The sequence below is a fragment of the Xiphophorus hellerii genome, chromosome 18 (genome assembly GCF_003331165.1).
Source record: "Xiphophorus hellerii strain 12219 chromosome 18, Xiphophorus_hellerii-4.1, whole genome shotgun sequence".
NCBI classification, from domain to species: Eukaryota; Metazoa; Chordata; class Actinopteri; order Cyprinodontiformes; family Poeciliidae; genus Xiphophorus; species Xiphophorus hellerii.
Genome location: NC_045689.1, coordinates 18,163,039 through 18,184,872, shown reverse-complemented (window position 1 = coordinate 18,184,872; position 21,834 = coordinate 18,163,039). Strand labels below are relative to the sequence as shown.

General features: G+C 37.2%; 1 protein-coding gene across 3 annotated transcripts in view; it reads left to right on the top strand.

The window, feature by feature from the left end:
- Nucleotides 1-21,834, top strand: part of sphkap (SPHK1 interactor, AKAP domain containing) — a 120,565-nt gene that overhangs the window by 12,734 nt on the left and 85,997 nt on the right. The gene's annotated exons all lie outside the window — the stretch shown is intronic.

Here is a 21,834-nt window from a genome sequence, read left to right as displayed (position 1 = left end):
AGAGTGTTATGTCATAATACTCAACCAGAAAAAGTCTTGATTGCCAGCAATAGGTTGGGGTCAGTTTGTGCCTCAAACAGAGGAGTTCAGGTATCTTGGCGTCTCGTTCACAACCGACTGAAGGATGTAACAAGAAATAAATAGCCAGATTGAGGCCTTTTGGGGAGTAATGTAGACATTGCTTCAGTCTGACATGCTCCAAATGAATTTGAACTAAATTCCACTCTTGAGAATCAAAAGAACAAGATATTGGATACAAGAAGCCAAAAAGTGCTTCATAATGTCGGATTTATTTTCTTGTTTTTTAGTTACAATCTCAACACTGTACAGTGGGACACTCTGCAACTTTATTTGTTGCCGGGTATGAAATTGGGACACAGCACATAAATCACCTGTCTGATTTACTCAGCAATGCTAACTGTGAACATGAATGAGTTTGTTCCGAGAAAGGATTGAATGTTTCTCTGGGTGATGATTGCTGTAAGTGTTTAGCACAAAGAGGAATTATGGTGGAGCTAAATGGATTAGTGGAAGGAGGTTTAGCTTGGACTCTCAGCTGCAGAAGAAGAAATGCTGATGCCGTCTTACTTCAAAATATAATTTAAGCTTTTCAACTCAAGGTAAAAAAAAAAGATCCTTTTTAGGTCAGTTTCACTCAAACAAACCTTGTGCGTTTCATCTCTAAAATTGACATGTGGGGGAGAAAAATACTATACCGAGACATTTTTTAAATAAAGAAATGTATGAAACAATGAGTTTCTAAAGAAGACCATTATGATAGGTGCTTTTAAGAACCTCAGTATTTTTCCTACACTTACAGTAAATGCGTCTCTTCTCTCATTGTTCCTTTACTTCGTTGTTTCTTCCAGACTCCTTCAGATCTTCACTGGCAGGACAAATTTTGACTCAGTTTAATTAGTGCCAAGCTGCTACACAGGATATAAACACCCCATTATTACAAAAATATTATGTTCCTTCTCCACCAACATTAAGCCAACAATAGTCAGGAAGCAATTGGCCGTCATGAATTCCCCCTCTCTGAACAATTTAGTTTTTTGCCCTCCTCTCTTGTATTTTGTCTCAACAACAGAGGATAAGAATAACATTGCAAAGCTACAAAGGAGTCTTTTTATCTCTGTCATTCTTTGTCTAGCTGTGTTTGTATCAGTGAAACTAGTGGCTGCTGTATGATTTCTCTCCTGTTTTCTCGCCTTCATTCAGCCATTCTCTCTCCCTCACAAACACATGACTGGACCAAGGGGGGAATTTGGGTTTTTATTATTAATTATTCAGGCACGTAGCAGAAAGCGTCACAATCAATGAACACAAATGAGTCTCCCTTCACAAGTGTTTATTAATAGACCATACAAGGCTGTTCTAAAGGCCGCGGGTAGTAGGATCATTTCCTGTTCGATCACACATCGTAAATATTTGAGCGGTAATATACAAGAGCCTGTGAGTATTTGGTCTGTGAACCTGTATGTGTGCATGCTTGTAGATTTGCTGCCATGATATGGAGACATGTGTAAGTGTAGAAATGTGTTTTTGAAATCTAATGATTTATTAGTTGTAACATGATAGAAAAAATGATTATAGTAACTTAGAATTATTTAAATAACATCCTAAATACCACATAAAATATTTGATCCTTTTCTTTCTTACTTTCTTTGTCAGTTTTGATTGTTTCATATCTGATAAGGAGATGTCTTCGAGAGGATGCTTAGTGAAAAATTTAAACAAAAAAAACAACATTGATTTTAGCAAATTTATTTTCACAGCTCAGAGTTAGGCAAATGTGCTTATATGACTACAATAAATCTATAAGCAGAAGGTCAGTGATGGTTATTGTGAAAATTTCCCATTATGAGTCTATTGACTTGTGTTTGGTTTGATCTATTTCTCAAGTTCTGAGTAATTCCCAGATTTTTTTTATATTTAGCTCTGCTTTTTGACAGTAATATTAATGCTAAGTTGCAGTTCTTGTTATTCCATGTTTATCAGTTATTCCTTGGATTGATTTTATGTCTATGTGTTTGGTCAAGTTCCCTAAACTCCTGAGCCTTGTCAGCTCACAGGTCCATTCGCTGTTTAAACTAACTGAGCTGTGAAGCATTACAGAAATCACACCTCAAATATTTAAGCACTCTTTTTGTGCTATTATCCATTGTTCCTGGTTTTTCTCAGTTTCTCCCAGTTTTTTAATCATCTCTTTAATTCAGCTATATATCGCCAGCGTTATTGAATGCCTTTATTTTGACGCTATTTGGCTCCTGCCTGCATTTGGATCCTCCAAACAACCCCCAGGTCATCTCTCAGAGCTGACTCATCCCAATCAAAATCACAGTTAATGGGTATAGAATGTAATATATCTACAAAATAAAAACACTGAAATTAAATGTTGTCATTTCATAACTGCGTCTATTCCTGAAGTTCATATGCAACTGTCTCAAGTATGAAATGGAGCCATTTACCAACAGACTCTATAAACTGTGTCATTTTGAGTTATTCTCTATGCACCAGCTCAGAGCTGTTTTAGTGTGATTAAAAACTCATAATATGTCAAATGGTACAAGAAGTCACCAGTTTCAAACAGGAATCAGAGAAACAGTAGCTAAATAAGATTTAATAAACATTTTCTATTACTTAATTTTTATCATGCTTGAACGAACTTAACAAAAGCATAAAAATGAACAGATGCAAAATCTTTTGTCTATCTAGGTAATGAAATGTGATGAGGTCAGTAGGGATGAAATTGGTTTATGACTGGCACATGATAAATTGACCTGGAGTCACAGCTAGTACCCACAAACAAAACAAAGCTAAAGACTCCAACAAAATAAAAAATAAAATTAAAAAAATCTGAAAAATAAAATTCGAACAACAACAAAAAGCCAAGTACTGCCTCACTGTCTCCAACACAACTAGCAAAGAAGAGCTTCCTCCTTCTTTCGTTTTCGATCAGTGGGTGTCCAAAACATCAACTGATAATGAAACAAAAAGGAACCTGCATGCCTTGGTCTTATAGAAAGGTTATTACATTGAATAATCACTATTGCTTTTGAAAAAAAAAAACATTGCTTCTCAAGAAAATGTCTAAGATCACAGACAGTTCCTGTTGCACAAGTTTAACACCTCTATCCCACTCATCTGTGATGGCTGGTGTAACATCAGGAGGCATTTTGTGATTAGCTACATAACCAACAAGTGACAGTGGTTTTACAGGAAGGGAACCCACACACTGCACAGAGCTGCTGTTGCCCATTTCAAAAGGAAGTCTCTTTCTAAATCAATTTCTACCAATTATTAGGCAATCCTAAAGATTTTTTTTTTTAGAGTGATGTAAAGATGTCAAAAAACAAGCCCCTGCTATGGCCTGTCAGGTCTTTTTTAACTTAAAATGTAGAAAATAATGTGTTTATGAGTGTCTATGTGAAAATATCCATTTAACAATGGGTTACTGTATATTCCCCAAACAGTTGTGGTAAAATTTCCCATTTGTCTAGGTTTGGGTTTCATTCGTACTGATTATCTGTGGCTTAAAATTCACCTTCTGGTAATACCATGTCTGAGAGGTCTCTTGGTCAATATTCTCATATTACGTCTGCTTGCCTCTTTTCTATTAAATTGTTGGGTGTTCTTTCCATCTCTGGTCAAATATTCATGGCAGGTTTTTTTTTGTTTTTCCTAAGAAAAATTGATTAGGAGGAACTTATTAGAGCCAGGAAATCTTCAGGGTCTTTAGGACCTTTTAATTTTAATAACTTTTCTTAGTTTAACAAACTGTAACAGTGCCATTCCAAGACTATTATTAGGCTAAATATGAAATCATTTCTCATTTTTATTTTGCTCTAATCTTTGGTTCATTTTTAGTCTATAACTTGATTTCTTGGTTTCTTTGGCTTTTTCTATGATCTGATGCCAATTTTATGGCATAAAAATATTAGAAATAAAAGAAAAATCACACATTGACACGTTAAAGAATTATTTTATCCACTGTATGAAGTTGAACATGATGTTCCGAGAATTTCAGGAGAAATAGGACAGAATGCACCCAGAAATGAAATGTGCCATCCATCATAACTCAAATACAAATTGGGTTCTGTCCCAGATAGGCTGTGCATGTCTTAGTGTTTGAATATTTGTAGCTGCTGGTGGGCAACTTAGTGTGGAGGAGAGATTGGTGGTCAGCAGGATGTGGTGAGGGCCAGAATGAGAATCCAAAAATGCAGACAATAGTTTGACAGCTGACAAACTCCACAGCAGAGCCTGTTGAAAAGACAGGACAGCAGAGGAAGTCATCCCAGACATGCTAATGAGCCCTTGATTGTGTTTGCATTGGCAAGAATGTACTGCAAGCAGAAATTTGTATTCAATAATGCTGAGTGCACTGTGACTCAGAAAACCAAGGGAAAATAATCACTGTTTTCTCATAATTTTGTTGCTTTGCTTTGATGTAAAGAAGCTTTTGCATTCTGGATAATGTCAATGACAACTGTTCATTTGTCAATGAATATGTTCACATGCCAAGACGAGTAGCTTTTTATTGGGTTGGATTTTTATTTTTTTATTTTATTCTTCCAGATGCACATTTCCGAGGTCAGACACTGATGTTGGCAGAGAAGACTTTTCCAAACTTTTTCTGTGGGGTAGAGATCAAGAGTCTAGTCAAATTCTTCCACATCAAACACACTCATTCATGTCTTTATGGAGCTTGTGGGTACTTGCTGTCATATCCTGCTTGTACGTGGGTTAATGCCAATATGTTGCTCGGTGAAATGGTGAAGAAAGCATTTTTAGAGCTTTGTGCTGAACCTCCCATGGGGTGGTCAGCCTTCAAAAATTAACCTGAAGCATATCAGTGCCTTATTCAGGAGGCTACAAGGAACCCAGAACAACATCTCAGGTACTACAGGCCCCAGATACCACCTTTGTTAAATATAGTGAAACACACTGTGATGTGTGCAGTTTATTACATTTGGCATAAAAAGCAAACAGCATTTGAATAGATAGGCCAACAGCTGATAGTCAAACATGGTTATGGTAGTGTGATGGTGCTGTGCTGCTTCAGGAACTGGGTGAGTTGCTATAAGAAATGTAATGCTGTAATGGAGCCATACCAGAAAATCTTGAAGAAGAATGCTCAGCCATTAGCTCAATCACTCACAAAAGATTGAATTAAGGTTTTGGATGATGTTTTGGAAGTCTAAATGGAGGCTCTCACAAAATCCAGACTCCGATTTGAGTGAAATGCTGTTACTTGACCTTAAACAGGCTGTTGTTGCACTTAATATCTCACAGCACCATGCAATTTTAGTAGAAATTTCAATTTTCAGTTTTTTGTTGTGGAGACTCTCTTCCCAATTTTCTATGCTGGAGGGTCTTTCCAGGTGTAAGTTATTGTCCAGAAGAAGGTTTCTGAGACATTTACAATATAATGAGCATGAATCCTGACTGCAGATGCTGTGGGATGAGCACAGCCTTATCTCTACGAGCCAAGAAGCCCCTGGATCCCCCGGCTCATCACTGAGCATGTGATTACCTTCCCTCTGAATCTCTCTTTTTTTCATTAGATCTAGAAGCTTGCTCTGATAAAAGTGATGGAAATCTGACATTTGCTTTAAAAGTGGGAAAGAATGGAGACTACAACACCTGTACTGTTGAAAAAGGCAAAGAAGCTGGAAATTGGTATTTTAGTTCATTTAAATGAACTATCCATTTGTACTCAGAAATTGGTGAAATTCTGAGTACAAAAAAGGGGGACAATTTCAGTCCCTCCTGAAATCTGAGGAGGATAAATAGTGGACTGAACTGTCTGTATCTCTTTGCTCCCAGTGATTAGCTCTATTTGTCATAAGACAGTGAGAGAGAAACTGGAATGGGAATCTCATAAGAGTCCTAGATTAATGGATTATAGATGAATGGGCCTTTTTTTCTCACTGGCTGATAAATGAAACTCTTCATTCGCCTTCCACTGTTTAATCTGAGTTTCCCTAAGAGTTTTCCCCCTTCGTACGGGAAACTTTGCTTTGTTATCTTTTAACATGAAAGAATTGGACTTTTAAGTTCCTGTTGAGTGCAAACTGTTTCATGTCTCGTCTCTTCACCCTGAGTCACCAGATGACTCTTGAAGCATTTACTTTATATTAATTAGACACTTGTCTGTCAGATAAATATGATAGTAGTTGACTGTCATTTCCTGGATTAGTTTTTTTTTTTAGAGGCCATAAACTTTAGAGACACAATTTCCTAATGTACCGATGAACCAGAAGATTCTCTCTCTGGTTTGCTTTAGATTTCATCAGCTTTTTGCAGATGGTGAGCTTCTGTCGGGTGCATTAAATGAAGACCTCTAGCGAGAAATGGAGTGCGGTACAGCAGAGTGTCTAATAGGATGAACTGCTTCCTCCAAATCAGAGACCAAAAAAAAATTTAAAATGTAAAAAGTTGGATCACCAACCAGGGCTAGGACGTAATCTGCTGCCTTAAGTGGAGCCACTTATCGGTGAGTCTCCTTTTTCACCTTCAACATTGGGGTCTAACCCAAAGTTTTGCCCATTCATGCCAGGGGCTAAAGGTGCCCCAATTCTTTTTCTGATGTAGGAGAGGCTACCCGGCTCCACAAACTGTACATGTCGCACAGGAACGTTTACAGCAAAACAATACAAGATGTCACCTCAAAAAAATACACAAAAGCGTATATTTTTCTTTAAAAAAAGTCCTATAAAATATAGAAGCATCCTGATTTGATAAATAAATTGGGCAATAAGTTTGGCGGGCGCCTGACTGTTGAGTGAACAACATGATGGGATCAAAAGAGATGTCTGAAGTCTTTAGAAATATTGTAACTGTCCTACAAGCAAGTTCACCGTGAAAGAAGAATGCAGAGCTGCAACAGAACAGTTTTGAGGAATTAGATAGCATGTTGTTTTATGATTTCAATTTCAACTTTCTGAGTTCAGTCAATGATTTATAATCAACCACAACCATTTTCTGCCTGTATGCTCTGCAAGTTTCCACTTCCATAATATCCTAATGTAATTTTGAAGTTAATACTAAAACTTTCAACACAAAATTAAAATGATAGAAAATGGGTTTTTAGTCTCCAGATTATTATGTCGAGTCACTAAGGATTTACAGAGAAATGTGATTGGCAAATGTGTTCACATTTGCATTTGACTTGTTTCAGTGTCCCTGAACAGTGGGAGTGAGTGAAATCAGGATGATATAATTTTTCATATTTCTCACTGGGAGTTTTGCTTTCTGCCTCATTTTATTCCATTCACAGCTGTCATTCTGCAGAACCTCGGTGTTCAGCGAAGCCTTAAAGAACATTAGGATGTAGAGCACAAAGGAAATAATTATTACAACTTCTTGACATCCCTCCATTGAGCCATGGCTCTTCATACAGTCAGTTTTAGTTATAACATTTTAAAAAATAAACATAAATTTCAGAGAAATAATTTTGTGATTGTTTAGATTTGTTTGCTGCAAAAGGACAAAGTCTCTCCCCAAGTATCAATTTTTGCTTTGATTATCCTTTACAATCTGCGACCTCTTACTGGATTATTAAATGTTACCAATCAGGTAGTTTGTCTTGTATTGACTTACTGTACTGCATGGTGCTCCCTATACTGACAAACTGCTTTAGTTACCGGTGTGCTCAGTCATGACATTGTGGCACTGAGCGATAAGTCATTGCCATCACGTGTGTTGATTTTTGCTGGAAAGCGGATTGATTTCAGCATCAGTCCTTACTGTGTCTGCCATGTTTTCCACTTTATTGCTGTTTGAGTTACAACTCTCATCCACTACTCCTGATTTATTGTTTCACTAATAACTACCTCATCAACCAGCTATTTCTCCAGAGGTGAAGGAGATGTGGCTGGATTTGTGTTGAGGCATTTTTAAAAAAAAAAGTAAACACAGAGATATTAATGGAGATATGCTTGCAATAACTGTTGCACATAACAGCATGAAAAACACCTTCAAGCCTCAGATGGGTTCATAAAACATTTAGGAACTAATAAGAAAAAACAAAAGACATAGATGGAGACCAATCAAGGGACTCTGATTAAACTAGCTACATCACTCTGCACCGATCATTAATATGCAGTGCGAGCTACATGACAAAAGGCCATAGTCAAGGCAATTTCATTTCCTAAGCACGGCCTCAGAGGAGTTCATTTCCAGTGCCCTCAAACCACAACTGAGTTGAAATTGCATTTCAGTGGCGAAAGCGGTGTGATTGAAGGGGGGAGCGATTCAGATTTGCCCCCATTTAAAAAGCAGAAATGACATGGTTACATGAAAATCTAGAATTGCATAAATCCAAGATTTACCCTGTAGCATTCCCTCAGTCGCTGTGAGTCGTTCTTTATTTTCAGTGTCCTGCTTCTGGAACCAATCATGCTGCACAAAAACAGGGAACATCAGCTCCACTTATTGTTTGCTAAGGAGATATGCGATTCACATACGAATGCAACACTAAACGCTGTTGCCCGTCACAACGGGAATGAAAATTCAGCTGAGATTGAAGACGGATGATCCTTACCACTGTCTACCGAATGGATTTTTGTTGTCTTTTCAGGAGAACATGTTTGCATTTGAATCTGTAAATGCATGGTTAAATTAGCAAGGCATTGAATAAAGTGTTGAAGCAGAAAATAACAATTAGGTATCCCACAATTTATCCAACAGAAAGTAGCACATTTTAAGTTCACAATGTTTGCATTTGTGAGAAAAGGGTTGATTTTTGCCATCATTTAGTTTAGAATATCTCTAACTCCATCTGAAAAAGATAATTAGGTTTTTTGTCTTTACAATTTTATAAATGTAAAAGTAAAATCTTTAATTTTCACAAATATAACTAATGAAAAATTCTACCAGGATGTTCACCTACTTTTCAACTTCATATGAATAAAATAATCAGAAGTGCTGAGGACTTTGGATGCAGGGTGGTGAACAAAACTTGCAGTCCAACTTATTTCTTCACCCTTGCTGCTCTATCACCAGCGCTATTTGAAAATATTACTTCATTCATATCCTCCAGAATAGAGAAACACAAATTTGTCTCAATATGTATTTTACATTAAGGTGATGAAACAATAAGACTGTTTTATTTGGTGTAGGTGATTTAATCTTCTGAATTTTAAACAATTTTTTTTCAAGAATATATGTTTTCAGTCCACAAATGTATCTCGTGTTTATTTCATTTGCTTTTCTAAGTCTGTACTTCTGTTCTGGCCTTTTTCCTGTAAAGAAATCAACAGCTCTCATCCCAGAGCTTTCTTCAGCATGATTGAACTGCATGTTAACTTGCCACCATCTTTGTTCCTCAGCTACACTCAAAGAAAAAAACGGAGCATAGAAACAGAAAATTTTAACTTTAAGGGAGCAGATTTTAGTGGAGTTTCATGAAAAGACAAATGAAATTTAATGGAAACAATTCCTGCTCTGAGAAAGGACTGGCAGGAAAGGAAATTATAGCAGATAAAATGGATCATATTCAACCTCAAGGGTAGCAGCTGAAGTATTAACAAGTTAAGTTAGTAAGTCAACCAAATATCACATTTACACACTTGGTGACTGAATTTAGATAGGAAAAAATTAATATATTGTGAAAATTATGTGGCTGAGAGTTGAAAAATGTTAAAAGTTAATATTACCAAAAGAGTTAAAAACTTGATTTCACTTGCAGTGTTAAAGCTATAGGCTTTTCTTTTTTTGAAACAATTAAAAAAATATTTATCCTCTTGCAACCTTTGATACATTGCTATGCTTTCCAAGAAGTATAGCAAATATTTCAGAATCACTTTTACTAAACAGTTTGAATGACTGACTTGATCTTCATCGCATGGCAGTTTAATGAATATTACACTTGGATTTCCATTCTTGATGAACAAAAAATGTCAAAAACAAATTGCTTTTGTTGGTCAAATCAATACAATTTTGGCATACATCCTTTTTTCTTTAAGATTGTGCTGCATCAATGTCACAGCAATCTAGAAATCTGCAGAGGAAAATCTCCTTATAGAAGTTCCCCTTAATTTTGATAAACCACCACATTGTGCACTGAGCTCAAGAGAGTTTAAAGAGGACTTGAAAGGAGCTGAACACAAAAGACAGCCAAAGATTGTGAGTTTGTTCAATCAATGATTTTTAATTAGACTGCGAAGGTGAGCAAACAATGTGAAAGATAAGTGAAGCTTTGCTTCGTTACTAATAAGCCGACTCGGATGCAGCATAACTCAAGAGCAGTGAAACAGAAACAAGACGGTACATTTATACATTGTCCCAGCGTGTCATGTTAAATGAGCTCTACACAAATCTTTACGAAAGCACACAAGCAGAAAGTGTGAAATAAATGAAGGGGGGAAAAAAAACTGTTGAACTGTGGTACATTTGTTCTTCTTGTTTGTGTGCTCTTATTGATAAGAACTTATCTGTGCTCTGGAGAGGACTGAGTTCATTTATTTAAGAGACTGACTAAAATGTGAGTTCCTAGTAATGATGTGTTTCTCTGTAAGCGGCAATTTAGTTAGTGCTATAGTTTAAGTGAATTTATAAAACATTAGGTTTCTACTGTACTTGTATCTTGCTGTAGATTAAAGTGCATTAGGTGATTTAAACATTGCAATAAAATTTACCTGAAATAACAAAAGGGTGAGGCGTTGATATTGGAATATTTTTCTGTGCTGGATCTGTGATTGTACTGGAGGAGAAACCAAAACAAAAGGCACACCTTTTGTAGGTGCAAATGTCATAGGGAGTTGTGGGTTTCAAAACCCACTCAGGAATAAAGATGACAAACATTCTTGCCAGTGTGAGTCCTTCTTTAAGAGAAGATTAAATTGCTATTTTCTCCTCCTACCTCGCCTCGTACTCCCCAGTAGACATGAATGGGGTTGTCTCCCCAGAGATAAATGACTTGTCTTGACTATCTGGTGTCAAGAAACAATGTTTGCAATATTCAAACAGAATATAAAAACAGTCTTTATTCACTGAAGTGTTCTGTTAAAGAGGGAACACTGAGAATCAGATTCTTTTGTTTTCCTTCCTCAGCTCACAGGAACCACATAGTGAGGTCAAGTTTGGACAAAGCAGATTTGATGAATGACTAGTAACCTTTGCAAGAGAACCACAAAAAATATATAAAAAAACTGATGACATACTCCTCACACACACAAGGACCATCTTGGAAGCCTGAATCTCACAAAAATTTGCCGCATAGTCAGGTCCCACACACAAGTTCACTGATGCACCAAAAATTTGACAGTTAGCTAATTCCTTTGTGCACTTTATACACCTAAATTTAGGATGTTTCACACCTGATAGTTCACTAGACTTTGTTCAATTGGGAACTATTTTCAGCTAGGCCATTTCCACATGGCACTGTGTCAAACAAACCAAACCCTTTGAAGAACCTTTTTCCTCCCTTGTCTGTGGTGGTGCTGCACCAAGAACCACGGAGAGAAACTATCCTACAAAAAAAAAACAGTCTGAAGCATCAGTGTCTGTAAAGGCCCCCAAATACTTAGGTACACAAAACAGAAAAAATACTGGAGGTACACAGGGCACTCTGGGAGGATGACTGGTTGTAAAGCCTGGTTAGAATCAGTAGGTAAAGAAAAACTGTTCTGCAGCTTCTTTTAAGCATCTCTGTTTAATGACGGAATCCCGTGCAGGTGCACAGGAGGCAGCAGCCCAGACACACCCACCTGTCAAAATGAAGGAGCCTGACGACCACATTTGCACAAATACACACACTCGCACATCAGGAACCTGACAGTCTCACCCTGAAGTATGTTGAAAACTCCAACCAGAACACCTGTCACAGCCAAACATAAGCGATTGGGTCAAACTAAAAACCTCAGCAGAGTCCATGCTTCCAGCAAGCAATAGTTTCTAAATAGCTGAGGGTCCAGACCAGGGGTGGAAATAAAAAATTTTCTCCACAAGCCACAGTGGCTGGTAGAGAAAAAAAAATTCATTGGATAAGCCCAATGTCCATCAATAAAATCAACCAATGGGCTGTTGCGGTCGATAAAAATTTGATTTTATATACGTTTTTTGTTTATGACAGCGTAGGGCCACCAGATATGGACAGTAAATGCATCAGTCTGGACTTCTGTCTCCCCTGGACAGAAGTTCAAACTGAATGCAGATTTTTATTTTTTTTTTTCTACTCAAATTGTCAACCCGCCTCAGTGGCGGATGCTATTTCCACCCCTGGTCCAGACCCTCTATGCAAATCATAGAACAAGGGGCTGGTTTTTACCAGCAGCAGCAGGAATAAAGATGGAGACTAGTTGTTATTGAGACATGGTTACACCTGAAGATGGTAACTTTTAGTGCATTTCCTAAACAATGAGCTTTGGAGATGTTTTGCTTTTCTCAACCTTCCACAATGGGCAGTAGCAAAATACACGTCTCTCTGTGTGCAGCCTAACGGTCAGTGGGAGTCTGAGCCTTGATCTGTCTCACCTCTGCTGCCTGCAATCCTTAGCCAACCTGCTGTAGTCTCTAGTTTTTCTGATCCCCTGGGCTTTTTGACTCTTCATCTTCACAATGATTTGGCTAATTCTGTCCTTTTTGACATACGTCCTAAGTACCAACTAAAAGCTTGTAAATTACACCCTTTGACTCTGGATTATGTCTGAGTTGGGATTTGAGTCTAGCCTGCCTACTTCATTTTAAAGTAATGTGCCTCTTTATCTATACAGCAGAGAAATTGAAAGCCAAATATGGGCTCAATTTAAATCTGTCGAGTACATGTCCAGAAAATGTGCTTTTTTGGTTGAAAAAGAAGATGCATATATAAAAACTCTGACGTTCCTTAAATTTGGTTTTTAATGTGCAGTTGTCTTAAACTGGCGAAAAGAAGGCTATTTTAAACTCCAGCAGCATTTTTATACAGATACTCACATTCTTGTGTCTAAATCTTTCCTCTGGAGACGAGCCATTGCACAAAATATTGGCCGACATGGGTTACTGCATGTATCCCAGTTTTTATGTTAAAATAAGATAAAACTCAGGTTGTATGGTTATATCGAGATTCTACATCACCTCAGCATTTTGGTTACCTCTGGGGAGATTGCAATCACCTCCAAGGGACAGGGATATGTGAAATGAATGCTAAACAGCAGCAATAGATTTTCTAAAAGCTGAGCACAGCATTGCATGTGAAAGGCTATTCAGCAGCATAAGCAGAAATGTGAATATGTTTCCTATTGTGTGAATTTACATTGTAATCCAAGGCATGATGACAGAAAACATTCGTAGTATAGGAGAAGGAAAAGTGCTGGAGAAGACAGTAAGTGCAGTTCTAAAGAGGTATTCATATTATCAGGAAATGAAACGGGAATTAAGAAAAATGAACTAAAGCAGGGTTCCTAAACTCAGAGCCATAAAGAGCCATGAGAGGCTCATTAGCCGATCCACTGCGGCTCTTAATAATATTCATATTAATTATATTTAAAAAGAGCTTATATTTTAATCATATAAGTAGTAGTAAAAGGTTGACATGGGCACTTCTTCTGCATGTTTTGTTGCAACATCTGTACAATACAAGGGTTTATTTCATTTTTATCTTGTAATTTACTGAGCATTAACTTTAAGTAAGCTACCTATTTTTCCTATTTTACAATATTTATGTAAAACATTTTTTTTTTTTAATGTAAAGACAAAACTAAAACTAATTTGGCTTGTAGAACGTTCATAACATAAAATGTTTTATTTAGCATAAATATCAAATTAAATGGTAACAACACAGTTCCGTTGGGAATAAAGAAGGTGGCATAAGAAGCAGATGGTATGAGTCCCAGAGCGAAATTCCGTGAGAGGTGTACGGAGCCTGGTGCCGGAAGAAAAACGGCGAGTGACTGAGGGTCATTGCGGGTAACACAAACCCTGTAAATTTTAGACACTAACAGGTACCATAGAATTGCACAAAAATCCGTGAGGGACGGCGGAGTCCCTGCTCGAAATTCCCTGAAAGAGGTGTATGGACTCTCGTGCCGGAAGCCCGTTGAAAGGCTGTTTACATTGTTTTAAACTGTGTGATTGTGAGCGTGAGTGGGAATAAAAATACCAATAGGTATTTTGTTCCATATAACACAGTAGGAGTGTAACAGGTAGACCTTTTATGGATGCAAACTCGAATAAAAACCCACCTGTTTAGGATTGTATTTGAAACGTAATCAACTACAAATTTATTGATGGAACTTGACTTAATGTCGTGTTTTGATTGTTGATTCTATGTTGCATTGTGTTTCTGTGTTTGATATGATGTAAAGCACTTTAAAATGCCTTGCTGCTGAAATGTGCTATACAAATAAAATTTGATTTGATTTTGATTTTGGTTCAACATTAAACAAAAAAAGTAAAACCAGATTTATTTCAAGATCAGACGCTGATCTGTGTTTCTTAAATGGGCTGTTCCCTTCAGCTGTTATAAAAATGCTGCATACAGCAAATATAACTTCAACAAAATTTGTCTTCTGAATTTGACGCATTGAAATTGGCCTCTGTCTCTTTAAGTAGCTCCTGCTCTTTCCAACACTCGACCTTCAGCACGCCCTAAATGCTTTTCATTATATTGTTTACAAACATTATTAGGAGCGTTGGACTGAGTAGCAGTTTGTATGATAAGCTCAGCAGACTTGCAGTTCCACCAGGTGTTTGCCAATTGTTGCTGTCACTAGTCTAGAGGAGCTGAGGTGTGTGGGAGGGGTGCTCTGTGAAACGAAAGCTTAGCTGGAAGCTGTAGCTCCAACGAGGAGCTTTGTGAGAGGAAGCACTTAGGCCACAGGAGATTCAAGGATTTCTCAGGTTGAAATCCTTGAAAGAATCAAAGCCACACTCCAGGTATTTTTTGATGAGGGAATATCATAATAACATGGTATATAAGCTCAAAAAGTCAGTTTTACACAATAACCTCCTTCAAGAGACCTGTGACATATCAGTTCAAGCTGACATGTCCATTCAGAGTCATGCCATTTGCCTGGATAATCATGGAGACAATTATGAACTGCAGGGGATATTAAAATGAATAATTAGTGAAGACAGCTGAGGGATTGGTGCATAATTATTAAATAGTCAGTCAAGGCACAGATAAAGAAATCAAAGAACCTTTGGACCCTGGATGGATAGTAATGGGGGTTTAAATCTGGACCACCAGATTAAATCAGACAAGCATTTGCAAAATTTAAAGACTAAATAAATACCTCCAACTCTTTTTAGTAATTCTGATATTCATAAACACCTTTAGCCACTTATGCTGACAACATCTGCATGACATAATGACAACTCCTTTTTTGCATAAAAACTTGGAATAAAAAATATATGACAAACATATATTCCCCACAAGACCAATTTGTTTTTTGTGTTTACCGAGAGTATATTTTTCATCCATCCATCCATTCTCTGTACACCCTTGCCCCTAGTGGGGTTGGGTGAGGTGCTGGTGCCCATCTCCAGCTAACGTTCCGGGCAAGAGGCGGGGTCACCCTGGACAGGTCACCAGTCTGTCGATGGGCAACACAGAAACAGACAGGACATACAACCATGCACACACACACTCACACCTAGGGAGAATTTAGAGAAACCAATTAACCTGTCCTGCTTTTGGCCTGTGGGAGGAAGCTGGAGTGCCCAGAGAGAACCCACGCATGCACAGGGAGAACATGCAAACTCCATGCAGAAAGACCCTGGGCTGGGAATCGAACCCAGGACCTTCTTGCTGCAAGGCAACAGTGCTAGGGTATACTTTTGTGATACTAAAATGGAGTGTGATGAAACAGTGGAATGTGAATAAAAAGCAAAATGAAAATATTTATTTTGCATGTGAAAAAAAAAGACTTTTTCACATGCACATCACATTAAAGTTTTGATTAACTTTAAGGGACTAGGTCTGACTAAGTTAATTCAGCCCCCATCACTGCTTCTTAAATCTTCTCTGCAGGGGTAATCAAACACCAATATAATCCAATCATGGGCTTCATTTACCATTAACTGTAATTGGCACTGAGTTTTGTATTGAGCAGCTTGTGCTGACAAACATTTATTCTGCCTGGAGCGATGAAGACAGATGCTGTCGTTTTCTCCTCTCTCCTCTACATCTGCCCATCTCTGTTGTCTGTGATCTCCCTTTTTGCGTCTTTCCCTCTGGTTTCCCTACCAATTCCTCCCAAACATCATCACAGTGCAAAGCAGCCAATAATCTACATCTTCCTGCTGACTATAAGTAAAAAAAAAAAAAGCACACAACACCCACTGATCATCCCAAATGATCAGCCTTAAAGCTAAAGTCAAATTCTCTGTTTGTATGTAAAATTTTGGCAAATTAAAACTGATCCTGATTCAAAGAGGAAGATATCTCAGAAGGACTTTTTGTTTTTATCAATTTTAGATATTTTCAAAACTCAAACTCAATTTCCTAAAGGTATAGCTAGAAACCCAGAAAGTTTTCATGGTCCTTTAATATCTTTGGTTGTTTGTTGTGGGAACAAAGAGCCACGAGAAAGGGGAATAATTTGTGGGCTTTAGTATTTACAGAGTGAAGAATGCTGGGTTTTACCCAATCCCACAAATCTTGTCCTACTCTCCTGCCACCGCCGGCACCACTCCTGCATTTGTTTGCTGGCTGTTCTGGATCTGGTGTCTGTCGAACATCCGCCCTCTCCTGAGGAGGTATGGCCGCCTTGGAGCTTCAGCTCATCTTCAAACTGCAACGCTCCTAAAGAGGCGCATTGTGATAACGTGCTGAAGGTTATGTGTCGTAAATCGTAAGAGGTTCTTAAAGACAGACGCCAAATTGTGACAAAGATGTCAAAATTTGTACATTATTTTTGTTGTATACAGCTTTTTTATAACAAGTGAAGGTAACACAGTTACTTGAATGTGCCTGGAAAGTACATAGTACCACCCCTTAAATGTTTCTAATGCATTTCCTGTGATTATTAAGAAAAAATGAATGCATTAGTCACAGCCCCAATACATTCACATATTTTTTCTGCATTTCCTCTTATTCTTTTGGTTTCTACATCTTTAGGATGAAAATTTAAACATATCCTAGAAAAACATGGAGTGTGGCTGCCTATAACATAAGCAGCTATAATATTTAGAAAGTATAGATTTGCAATAACCTCATCCAAAATTAAGCAAAGCACTCAGGAAGAAAGCAGGTGTCAATGTTGTTAAAAATTAATCTTTCTTCCTACCTCACCATCTTCTCTTTCACTTAGTGAACCATCATCTTCTATCCCTGGCTATCTGATCTGAAAGTAACTGGGCTTCTATTTAGATTACAAACTTTTAGCATTCCCACTTTATCAGTCAGATCCATCTTGGATAATGTAGATCTTTGTACATTTTTATTTATAGAAATTTTGCAGGACTAACCTGCAGTGATGCAGTTTTGTAACAGAGAGATCAGGGGTGTGAATATCGATGGCAGTCTCTCCTTCACACATTTCCTGGCAAACACGGCTCATTTACTGTCTGTTTTTCCATGGTTATTTCAAGAATACTGAAGTTATATATATATATATATATATATATATATATATATATATATATATATATATATATATATATATATATATACTTTTTTTAAAATTTATTAATTTATGTTTTTCTTCAGACATCAATCACAAAAGTGGCAGGTAGAAATTACTTCATCAGTGGGTCAGATCCACAGAGATTGTCAGCATTTTTATTTTTCCATTAAGGTCACTTTCATTATGTCACTTCTCCTTTATTGATGGGGCTCAGGGATCATATAACAGCTATGGAGGGAGAGCTGCTCTGGGCCACAAGCCACTGTTCAACTGTGGCAAACAATATATGTGGAAGATGTGTACACATACACATTTTATCTGTCTGTCTGTCTGAGTTATCTCTCTCTCTATATATATAAGGGATAAATTGTTCTACGATGATAATATGTGGGAAAGAAGTCCAGGTGTCAGTGTAACTAGATGTTTTCTCTCTTATTCACCAGTATCATCCTTCCTCTCTTTCATTTCGCAAACTGTCATGTGTCCCATCCCTGATTACTCCAGTCAATTACACACTATTTCCAGAGACCAAATGGATTTGGTCTGTGCTGACCTTCTATTTTTTGTATCAGATGTCATCGGGGGGGGGGGGGGGGGGACTCAGTGTCTGTAGCCAGATGCGTCTTTCTCCACTTTGAAAATTGGGTCAACTGATTTACCTGCGTATACACCACCGTTAGAGTAAATGCATGGCCATTGCTTTTTGCTACAATCTCTTGCGGTTGGACATAATATGGATTGACATGACTTACTGCTGTTCACGTGGAAACAAATCAGTCTGAGACCAGAAAAGGCTGGCTCATCAATACAGATACAATCAGCTAATAGATAGAGGAACTTTCTCTTAACATCTTTCTCTTAACAGAAGAGACGTGGCAAAATACAAAGGCTCACAGAAAACAGACCTTTGCAGCACACTGCAGCATCATTGCTTTGCTACACTGGTCCAGATCCAGTGTAGAAAATCATTACTACTTCAATGAAGAGGAGACAGAGGCATATCGATTGTTTGGTAAATGTGAAGAAATATCATCTTGTGGTTCCCTTCCGACTCATGGACGCACGATTGTGAGAAGCTTTGTGTTTAGGTGTCATGTTTTTATTCAAGAAACAGAATATCGTCTGCAAGTGAAACCACAACAGATTAACAGCAATGTCAAAAGCAATATTGGCTTAATTTAGTCTAATTGGTTTGGACAGTGAAATTTACTTGCTGATGATGACTAATCCAAATTTATCAAGGATGGCTCTGGATCAATTCACCACTTCACCAGATTACACATTACGTTTTCTCTCCCCTAGCCATACATTCATTTGACTTCTGCTATGAAAGGACAGAAACCTCAGCAAGAACATGATAACCTACAAAATAATCTTATTTTTGGGCATAAATGTCTTGAAAGATGAAAGCAGGAAGAGAAAAGCATTGCAGGTTGAGTCTACAGCAGGATTAGGCAGACCAGTTAGCCTGAGTCCATGTTGTGCAGTGTTATGCACGTTTTCTGAAATTTGGGACCCAGCTTAATGCTCTGTTGAAAATTCAATAAAGATAAACATTGCAGAGATGAAATATCACCATTATTCAATAGAAACACATGCTGAAGAAAGTCTAAATGGTTAGCATTTTGGAAATTTAAATATGAACACTGACTCATTCTCAGAGCTGTGCAATGTAGCTTTTACATAAAAGGCTCGGTGTCTTTGATTTTGCCATAGTTTACTAATTAAACCTGACGCTATGAAAGGACAGGAATAAAATTTGTCAAGCCTGTGCAGCAGCTTTTGGTTCTTAGATATAAATCTCTGCCCAAGGTCAGTTAGTTTATGCCAAGCTGTTAAGATTGAGCAGCACTATCATTTGTTATTTCTGCTTCCTAATGTGAGGCTCTGTTATTCACATATTATGCCTTAACCTACTAATATGCAGTTAGTTACAACATCCTGAGTGTCAACACCCCATCTTCAAAAGCAGGCTGAAAAAACCTAAAATAATCATTACCCTGGTGATCATGTAGTTATGTATCCAGCCAACTGTTTCCTAACAAGTGCATAATGCACAAGAAGCATTTGATAAGAGGCAGTACTCTGCTTTTTACAATTAGAAACTAATTTCCACCTAGGATAGACAATTTAATGGAGCAGTCAAGCAACTCCTTTGTACTTGTCTTTTCAGTTATTAACACATCGGCACAGAGTTGGGTTAGCATGTGAAGGGATGAATAATACAGATTTGATGCCTGCAAAAGTAAAATCCAGTTCCTTTTTTAGAATGTAATCAAATATTAGATATTTAGGATGCTGATATGACTTTATCACGTTAGATTGACAGCATTCAGCACGGCTTTGTGTAGTAGAGATGACTGAAATGAGGCAAAGAATCATGCCAAATTGGTTCCAAAGAGAAAAGTGCCACCATTTGTTGTTAATAACACTTAGCGGTTCAATAAAACTTTGCCAGAGTCATTAAGTTGCTCCGTCATCTGTCTCCTCAGGTAGACTAGACCATTAAAGTGCAATCTAGTTAAAGCTTTAGCAATCTCAGCTCATTAACATAGCTCTGTAGATAAATTGACCTCCATGAAGAAAAAAAAATCATTAGGCAACTCAAACACATTAGAAAGCAGAAGTAAGGGCCAGATGATGTTTAAAATATGAACATCATTTGATTGCATTAATTTAAAATAATTTTCCCAGTGCTGCTGAAATACTACATATGAATTATAACTACTAGAAGAAGTCGGTATTTGATACTTATTTATTTTTTATTCTGTTACATGGACTTACAGTAACTATTAATGCATAATAAACACCCATTAAATGAACCAATATTTTTCAAGTGATCCTAGTCCATAATATTTTTTATCTTTTCTGTTTTCTGAGTTATGCATAGTGCTCTTTTAGTTTTCACTGATTCTGTTTTTCCAAGGATTGAAATATTTCCCAACTGCTGAGTTTGTCTCCATTGCTGGAGAGAGAAAAGTTTACCAATCGTCTTTTAGCCAAATGAGCAACAGTTAGGGAAAAGGCAGAGCTGTATTACTTTGTGTTGTATACAAGTGAACACTTTGGCTGCTTTGGTATTTTTCCTGGAATCTCATTAAAAGGACAGTATATATATATATATATATATATATATATATATATATATATATATATATATATATATATATATATTTACAATTTTTTTGCTGTTGTAATTTTGAATCCATAACTTTTGAAAAACTTTGTGTTCCTTGAAACAGGAAACTAGTGGTGTCATGATTCTGGTTGTTATTTTTGGGTGTTTGCATTTTGATCCTTTACCTATTTGTCTCCTCTCTTAGATATTATTCCTTTTCTGTCTCCTCTTAATTATTTGGTTAATTCTTGTGTATTTAGTTTATTCTTTGTTGCTGTCAGATTTATGTTCTACTTGTTACCCTGTTTGTGTTTCTCTTCCTCTGCTTCTCTCATGCCATTACTCTCTGTCTCCCTCAACCTGCCTAATGTAGACATGGCTAGGCCAGAATATGAAAATCCAAAGCTTTGGTAAAGCATGTTTTTTTACATCACAAAGAAAATAATGTGCATGTTTCATATTACCACATACCTCTATATTTACAGAATGACATTGTTTCATTATGTCTTATTAAGAAATGTTTCAAATATAGCTGATGTTTGGGTGGAGCTCAGTAGTCTTTCCTTTTTGCCAATCAATTTTAAGTTTTGTTTATAATGTTTACATTGCCAGTTGTATTTCTATTTTCTTTTAAAAGTATGCTATAAAAACACTACCTATAGCGTGGTTGATACGCAACCTATGTCACCTTTTACTTTTTAACCTGATTCATTAATGGATTTTCTGAACATTTTTTGTTAAATATTTGCATAGATCTTTTCTTTTGCATTAATGTGGCAAGCTTGTATCCCCACAGAATGGGAGCTAGAGAGGAAAGGAACACAAGAAAAGATAAGAACAACAATGCCACTTTTGTGCACATACACAAGAGGTTGGAAAGTCCACTGAAACATGCAGTGCAAGATGTTCAACTTCAAGCAAAACCTCTATTGCAGTCTAACACCTTGTGCCACCACCGCTGGTGTGAATGTATGTGTAAAGAAGAAACCCTGTGAAACTCACTCTGTACACACATGCCCAGATTTAAAAGTCTCCATTTGTGAAGAGGAGGAACCTTTTGTGCAACTTCATAACTCTTTTATTGATTTTTGCAGTAAACTTTTTGAGCATCGAATACAACAAGTCTCAAAAACTAGGTCAGAAAGGAATTGAGGCACA